Source organism: Carettochelys insculpta, chromosome 2 (genome assembly GCF_033958435.1).
Source record: "Carettochelys insculpta isolate YL-2023 chromosome 2, ASM3395843v1, whole genome shotgun sequence".
Classification (NCBI taxonomy): domain Eukaryota; kingdom Metazoa; phylum Chordata; order Testudines; family Carettochelyidae; genus Carettochelys; species Carettochelys insculpta.
The window spans coordinates 247,793,360-247,802,354 of NC_134138.1; the positions used below are offsets into that span (position 1 = coordinate 247,793,360).

General features: G+C 43.0%; 1 long non-coding RNA gene across 1 annotated transcript; it reads right to left on the bottom strand.

Annotated features, from left to right (window-relative positions):
• Positions 1 to 324: 324 nt before the first annotated feature.
• Positions 325 to 8,884, bottom strand: LOC142008916 (uncharacterized). Its single transcript, XR_012644268.1, has 2 exons — positions 8,414 to 8,884; positions 325 to 4,838 (listed from the first exon to the last, which is right to left on the bottom strand). It is a non-coding gene; the product is annotated as an uncharacterized LOC142008916 (long non-coding RNA).
• Between the last annotated feature and the right edge of the window lie 111 nt (positions 8,885 to 8,995).

Consider the following 8,995-nt stretch of genomic DNA (forward strand, 5'->3'; position numbering starts at 1 on the left):
AACTTATGGGCAGGGTTTTATATGCCCTTTGGCCACATATGAAATAATGGCCAATCTTAGCTGTTAAGGCTTTACTGCATTGGGAGTTCATCATCCACGGCAAAGAGTACCTGAAGATGTCAAGGTTGGCAGGGTCTTTATCTTACACCAAACCCCATTCTGGACAACACTTATCTCACACCTGCTTTTCCCCACTCAAGCCTCCTGTGCCATTGCACGTCCACTAATATTCTCCAACTGAGGTTATGGCTAAACGAACATATCCTAGGCCGTTAAACCCTTTATCATACCATGTGTCATTCTGGCCCAATTCACCGAACCATGTTCCATTCATCTGAGTGTTATTTAGTGGGACTGGAATCACTGGGACACCTCCTTCTGAATGTACAGGGCTATGAGCACACATTCAACATCTGTGGTGTTAAATTCTAGGGAAATTTGGTTCATTAAAAGCATAAACGTATTCGAGCCATATAGGCTATGGCTAGTAGGTATTAAAAACAAAACTAAACGTAAGTTCAGCAGGATTTGTTTGGCCAGCCCCATTGGGCTGTTCTTCAGGGCTTTGTCGCTTTCTTCACCTATCGCTGGCAGGTTTCCTGGGTGCAGTTGGTACCTTAGTCTTGGTCCCTCAGGTTCATCTGCTTCTGGGCCTGGATTGCCGGTACCAGGCCTGCACTAATCCCCATCTACTTCTGGACCTGGGTTTCTGGAACCAGGTCTGCGGTGCTCCTCTGCAGGACCCGCCTCTGTAGGAGCTGGAACCAGTTTGCAGTGGGAGGTGTGGATCCAGATGGGCAGTCCCTCACACTTCACAGCGGTATGTGTGGTCAAAAGGACTTGGTAGGGGCCCTTCTACCTTGGCTGTAGGGCAGTCTTTCGCTGGTGGACCTTTACACAGACCCAATCTCCTGGTTGTAGCTGATGGCACGGTTCAGTTGGGGCCTCCAGGAAAGCGTCCTTGACCTGTGAATGATAGGACTGCACACACCTCATAAGTTCCTGACAGTACTTAACTATGCTTCCTTTGATAAGTGTGGTATTGGCCTGGTCAATCTTCGGGCTGCTCAGCTGTCACATAGGGCAGCCACACACTATCTCATAGGGACTAAGTCCGGTGAAGTGCATACCTCTATTACTGGAGATCATGAGGGGGTATTCCCCAGGATGAGATATAATGACTTAAAAGTCTTTTTGCCACTGTGATGGTATTAGCGTTCCTGCATGGATAAGCTTTTACCCATCCCGAGAACAAACAAACAATAACCAGCACATATTCAAAAGATTTACATTTGGCTAGTTGAATGGAGTTCATTTATAAATTTAGGAATGGTCCTAAAAGGTGGAGATCTGGTTGCCAGAACTGTCCTTACAGGTTTGCCCACGTTGTGGGCTTGGCAGACAGGGCAAGCCAGACAGTAGTCCTGGGCCACTTGGGAGAATTTGGGAGCAAACCAATTTTGTTTGAACAGCAGTAATCATCCCCTCCCTTTTGCTTACATGAGCCACGCTGTGGTGCACGCAAGCAAGATAAGGGAGAAGGACCTTGGGCGCAACCAGGCGGCTGTCCGGGAGCGTCAAAGGTGGTCAGGATGCAAAAGGCATTCATCCAGTCTCCAGGTGGTCTTTTCCAAATTTAGGGCCTGATCTTGGAATAGTGCAGTATCAATAAGAGTTGCAATAGGAGACTGGGAGTCCGTAAAAATAGGAAATAGTTAAGTGGCCCAAGAGGGGAAAGGGCTGCAGCGTTAGCTGCTGAGTTAGCCAAGGCATTTCCACGTGTATCTTCATCATGAGCAGCCTGATGAACAGCATACTTCGTAACTGCAACAGCATATGGTAACTGCAAGGCATTTAATAAGGCAGCAACATACAGACCATTTTTTTAATTTGTGAGGCCATGTGTATTTTTGTTTACTTACCAATATAGACAACTTAACAATGCTATTAATAAGACAAGCACTAACAAAATACAAAACCATGCTTTTCGTTTTGAAAGGAGATTATGATGTTTTAGGTTGTTCTTCAGTAACTACCAGTATTTTTTCTGTGTTTCTCAAAGACAAAAGAACAATTTTCTATCCCCCTTTGGGAGTGACAGGTTACATTTTAAAATACAGATTACATCTTAAAATACTCCATTTACAAATATGCTTAGTTCCTTTTAAACTCTGCAAGCTCCTTTGAATTTTTTTTTCAGACTCTTCAGAGTTAGTGATTTACTCTTTCCCTCTAATCACATGCTTGCTCCCTTAAAATGAAAACTTCAGTAGTTTAGATTTCACCATTTGAAGGTGTTATTACAGGGATCTAACTTTCCCTTTGACTTTTATTACTTCCCTTTATTAAAAGACAATTATATACATTGCACCTTATTACAGGGTCACTCATGTTAAGTGCATACTTTTTTATTTCAATTAACACCCGTTTCACTACTCTAACTAATTTTACAGTGCTGCACACAGCTTACATTCCCTTTTATACATTTGGGGCAGTTAAATCCCAATAGAAACCCTTTATCTTCTTTTAGCAAGTTTTACTGAATTATGGAGATTTAAATTTGATTTTTTTTTTTTTTAGAACTGGCCAAATTTGGGCTATTGAAGGGGTCTGGGTCTTCATGAGTACCCCTTCCTTTAGTAAATCTTGGATTTATAACGCTGAGAGCTATTGGCAGATTGGTATTAAACCCTTCTTCTAACTTGTATATTTGGTTTACCAGACTCTGCACATCCCTGTGGTCCTGCTGGGCATAACCCTTAGCAGGAGATTTCAAATACATCTCACCCATTATTTCTATATATTAATGTTACCTCTATAATTTACTTAACTTTACAACAGAAGGGAAGATTTTAACTCTGTGATCTTATTTAGGTTTTACACAACTTTTGTTCTCTGATATTGGATGGTGTCCACATCGGAAGGCGTCCCCTCCTTATGGGTACACCAGCAAGACACAGAAACAGATAGACAGACAAAACTACCCCAGACCAGTCAAAAGCAAAGAAGCTCCAAACACAAACGGATGAGGAATGCAGATGAGTACGGATTCTAATTGCCAGATGCTTGGCAGTACAAAACCGAAACAGCTCTTTGTTGCTGCAAGGGCAAGTTAACAGATTCTGACACAAGCACATGTTAGCAAGACAATTAATTTAAACAAAACTCCCTGACGGATACACACATACTGCAACATAAATGCTTGCATGACTACACTCTGTACCATACAGAGTTAAACTAACAGCTTTCAGAGTTGGGCAGTTTCTTCAAGGTCTTATAGTCTGGGCTTTTGTTCAATCAGCTGTTTCTCACAGCCCAGATGCAACTGCTCCGATATTCCTTACTCCCAGTAAGTTGTGTTTGAGAAATTTTTGCTACCTTTTGATTCTAATGCCCTCTGGAGAGAAATAATTTTTTTTTCTCTTTTTTTTTTTCTGGTTTTTTTTCAGTTATTTTTGGGGTTTTTTTGTTTTCTTTTTCAGTTTTTTTCTTTTCTTTTCTTTTTTTTTTTAAAGTCAAATGTACCCTCTAGAGGAAATTGCTTCAAAGGATCATTTCTGGTGTACCAATTCCATTTATCTAAAAACTTGCAAGTAGATTGACCTAACCCCATAATTTATTTTCTCCCTGTGAGGCACTGAACTGGAGTTCGCCTGGCTCATAGGGTGCAAGGCACTGAACCGAAGTTCACCTGGCTCGCAAGATCTCTCCCTGCAAGGCACTGAACCGGAGTTCACCTGGCTTACAGGGTGCGAGGCACTGGACCGAAGACCACCTGGCTTGCGGGAAGGGGGTGTCCCCGGCACCCGCTCCAGCCCCGCAGGATGTCTGCGTCCTGGCGCCTGGAAACGGCCTGGCGGGAGTGAAGTCTGCCCGGGCTTAGGGATATCTTTAAAGGTTAGTCTTTCTTCAAAACAGAAACAGAGGAAGGCAACAAGGCTTCCCACAGTTCCATGTGCCAAAAGAGTGTAGTGGCACCACACCAGCTTTTAGTGTCCGAACACAGAGGGTCTGGCACATGGCTGCCTCCCTAGAGACACCGGAGTGCTGTGTTAGAACTGTGACATACAAGACAGGCCTAATAGACAAAGACAGACACAAACAAACAGACAGACAGAGAAAGAATGTTAGCCACTCCACAAAGGTGGAACCCATAGCTCCCCCTTACCCTGACAGCTGGCCGTCACTCCAGTCCCAAGCCCCTCCTGGGAGATTTTGTAACAGGTATCCCCCTTACCTTCTATTGAGCGCTCTTGAGAGGCTTGGACGTGGGGTGCCGGTCCCTCCATCCGGGCAAGTGGTGCGTTGGGATCTCGGTGGAACCTCCAGATTGTTGAAGCACAAGACTTCTCTGTGTTTAGGCGGCTAACATTCAGCTTTATTGAATTCAATAAGGCAACACATGAGCCAAACTGGACACTAGTAAAACCAGGTCCAGCAAGGCTGCTTGATGCAGCAAACTCTAGCATTTTATACCCTTACACAAACAAAGCCCAGTGTCAGAGGCAATTAGTTAGAGAACCGTAAATCACTTCTCCAAGAGAAACCATTATCAGCAAAGAGAAACAGGTACCGGGGAGCTGGAGCCTTAACTACGAACAGCTAATGAGCGCTTTCCATAGAGCTCATCCTTCCTGCTATTCCCAAACAGGTCAAGGAAAGTACAGGCTCTTGTGTGCGTGCAGAAGTAAGGGATGTGAAATGGCTTTTTATACAAGATTAACGATTTAGATATTGACATAGAAAGTACACTTACTAAGTTTGCAGATGATACCAAGCTGGGAGGGGTTGCAACTTCTTTGGAGGGTAGGGTCATAATTCAAAAGGATCTGGATAAACTGGAGAAATGGGCTGAGGTAAACAGGATGAAGTTTAATAAGGACAAATCCAAAGTGCTCCACTTAGGAAGGAACAATCAGTGTCACACATACAGAATGGGAAAGGACTGCCTAGGAATGAGTACAGCAGAAAGGGATCTAGGGGTTATAGTGGACCACAAGCTAAATATGAGTCAACAGTGTGATGGTGTTGCAAAAAAAGCAAACATGATTCTAGGATGCATTAACAGGTGTGTTGCGAACAAAACACGAGAAGTCATTCTCCCGCTCTACTCTGCGCTGGTTAGGCCTCAGCTGGAGTATTGTGTCCAGTTCTGGGCACCACAGTTCAGGAAGGATGAGGAGAAATTGGAGAGGGTCCAGAGGAGAGCAACGAGAATGATCAAAGCTCTAGAGAACATGACCTGTGAAGGAAGGCTGAGAGAATTGGGCTTGTTTAGTTTGGAAAAGAGAAGATTGAGCGGGGACATGACAGCAGTTTTCAGGTATCTAAAAGGGTGTCATAAGGCAGAGGGAGGGAACTTGTTCTTCCTTGCCTCTGAGGATAGAACAAGAGGCAATGGACTCAAACTGCAGCAGGGGAGGTTCAGGTTGGACATTAGGAAAAAGTTCCTAACTGTCAGGGTGATCAAACACTAGAACGAATTGCCAAGGGAAGTGGTAGAATCTCCATCACTGGAGCTATTTAAGAAGAGGTTAGATAGATGGCTTTCAGGGATGGTCTAGAAAGTACTTGGTCCTGCCATGAGGGCAGGGGGCTGGACACGATGGCCTCTCGAGGTCCCTTCCAGTCCTACTCTGCTACGATTCTATGATTCTAAGATGGTTTCCACAGTGCGTATCCTCTGGCACCAATGATCCCTGCAGGTGGGAGGGGCTGGAAGCTGAATGAAACTTAATTTCATGAAACAAGAAAGAAATCTTTCTTCCAGCAAAGAAAGGAGCAGAACTCTGAGTCATGTCCCCCAGCAAGGTTGCTGTAGTACAGAGCTAGAGGAGATGCAGCTCTGGGAACCCTAGGAAGTGGGGCTGGGACTTCTGCTACTTTTCCTGCTGGGGTAGGCAGTGAGGAAAGAAGCAGAACACCAGTAGACCCTCTGGCTGTTGTACCATCTCCCCTGGCCCCAGGTAATGTGGGATGCAGAGGGGTAGAGTGTGGGGCCTCTGGGCTGCGTGGAGTCACATGTACAGGTCATGTGCTCTCCCCTTAGCTGGTGTGCCCCTGCCCCACTCCAATACTGGGAGGAAATTAATATACATGCAATATAGTCATTGGGAGTTAGAGCCCCTTAGGAAATCACAGAACTTTGGGTGTTGAGGTGAGGTTAAGTATACCTAGACCTTCCCTGACAGGTGTTTGTCTAACCCATTTTTAGAAACCTCCAATTAAAGGGATTCCACAACTTCCCTTGGAAGCCTGTTGCAGTGCTTACCCATCACCACATTTAGAAAGTATTCCCAACTGTCTAAACTAAATCTCCCAGGTGCAGATTAAACCCATCACTTCTTGGCCTGCTCCCACCCTCTCTGTAGCAGCAGTTAATGTTGCTGAAAACTGTGCTGAGTCTCCCCTCAAGACTAAACATGCTCAGGTTTTTTTTTTCTTCAGTTTTCCTCAGAGGTCATGTTTTTTTAAACCTTTTATGATTTTTGTTGCTCTCCTCTGGAATCTCTCCAAATTGTCCATAGCTTTCTTAAACTGTGGCATATACAGTGCTTCAGCAGAGGTCTCAGTGTGCCAAACAAAAAGGGACAGTTACCCTCCATGTCTTCCACATAAGACTCCTTAATACATCTCAGAAATATATTAGTCTTTTTTGCAACTGCATCATATTTTTGTCCCATTCAATTTTTTATCCATTATCAAAATATCAAAATTTGTATCCTCATTTGATCCACAATCTGCAAAAATGGTCCAGCAATTGTATGTCGATATATGCAGATTTGGAGGCTTTGAGACAAAAATTTGAATCTACATTCATCTGCAATCTGCAAATATTGTGTGCGGAAATTGGTGACTATCAAGCAGGTATCTGCAGATTTGCAGGGCTCTAACTATAACCCCAAATTCATTTTCAGCTTTATTACTGCTTAGCTAACTATTCCCTATTTCACTGTAGATTTTATTTTTCCTTTCGAGTACACTACTTCTATGTATCTTACAACAGGTCTGAGTAAAATCCTGAGCTCAGAAGTGGAAGCCAATTGGTTTTATTGGAAACTTTTTCTCAGTAGAGACAGAAGATTTTGCTGTGTGTTTCCAGAAAATATCTGTTGTTTTGCTCATCTTTCTAAAATCTCCTTCAGCCAAACTGTCCTAGTTTCAGGCACTCTAGCCAACTCCACACCCAGCAGTGTTTTGGAGAAATATGTATATGGCAAGACTGATAACTGATCAAGTGTCTCCCAGTGGAGGGCCTGTGTTATCAAGTGCATCCAAAAAGGGGTGTGGGTCATGTTGAAAATATGCATTATGTGCGAGTCAGGAAGTGAATGGAGAGCACTGAAAAACAGACATTTATTAATATATGTGCGAGCAGCCGTGAAAAGCAGGTACTGAACAATAACGGTTGGTAGAGAAGAGGTACTGGTACAAAATTGTATCATGTCAATGGTATTTCTATATATAGCTATGTCTACACTAGCTCCAAACTTCGAAATGGCCATTTCGAACTTTATTAATGAAGCGCTGAAATACATATTCAGCGCCTCATTAGCATGCGGGCGGCTGCGGCACTTCAAAATTGATGCGGCTCGCTGCCGTGCCAGATGGGGCTCCTTTTCGAAAGGACCCGGGCTACTCTGAAGTCCCCTTATTCCCATGAGCAGATGGGAATAAGGGGACTTCGAAGTAGGTGGGGTCCTTTTGAAAAGGAGCCCCGTCGGGACGAGCCGCGTCAATTTTGAAGCGCTGCGGCTGCCCGCATGCTAATGAGGTGCTGAATATGTATTTCAGCGCTTCATTAGTAAACTTCGAAATGGCCATTTGCATGGCCATTTCGAAGTTTGGGTCTAGTGTACACATAGCCAATGATGGAGAAACCATCATAATCCTTGATAAATTGTTTAAGTGATTAACTACCATGCTGTTAAAAATATACCTTACTTCCAGTCTAAAGTTGTCTAGTTTTAATTTCCAGCCATTGGATCACGTTATACCTTCTCTGATAGATTAAAGAGCCCAGTATTAAATATTTTTTCTCTAGATAAGTACTTTTAGACTGCAATCAAATCACCTTTTAATATTTTCTTTGTTAAATAGCTCAGCAGTGGTCTTGTAAACCAGGGGTTGACAGTTCAGTCCTTACTGGGGCCTCAAACATATTTCACAGTAACAACTTTCAAGTACCTAGGGCAGAAGCTGGCAACCAAAATAGCAAGAAAAGCCATTTTTTGCAATTTGGTAAAAAAATCAATAATTTAAGAGCAGCTAGGCATATGAATATGAGACAATCCTTAACGAATAACATCAGACCATACTTTTTAAAACCCCTATTTTAAGAACAGTGCACAATGATTTGTAATGCTACACGTTTACTGCAAGACATTCACAAACTTTTTATGTATTTCCTCACGTTTTGTGTGTTCATACTACTGTCTTCCTGACTTTCACTCCCGAACCTTCTCTTTCTCTGGAGGATGCTCCCGGGAGTTATCCAACATTTCACTGTCACATATCGTTTGCTATTTTGATATGAGTTGCTCATTTTTGGGATTTTAGACCTTCACCGTTTATCGAAAGTAATCAGTTTGTTTTGTTTTTTTTTACTTTGCAATCATAGTGTTGGGAACCACAAAGAAGTCCTTAAAGAGATGCATGCAGCTCCAGAACCACAGGTTGCAGACTCCTGACCTAGGAGTAGGTTAGATAAATATCTGTTAGCGAAGATGTAGGTCCTGCTGTGAGTGCACTCAATGCCCTTCTCAAGGTCCCAGGTCTATGATTTTATAAATAGATTAAGATCCCTCAGTCTATCACTCTAAAGCAGGTTTGCTAATCATTTAATCATTCTTGTAGCTCTTCTCTGAATCCTTTCCAATTTTTATTTCCAGTGAAATTCTTCACCCAAAAATTTAAAATTCTGTACACAGTATTTTAAAATTCTCCATACTGTATCTGTCAAAGTAATATAATTATGCTGGTTTCAATTATCTTG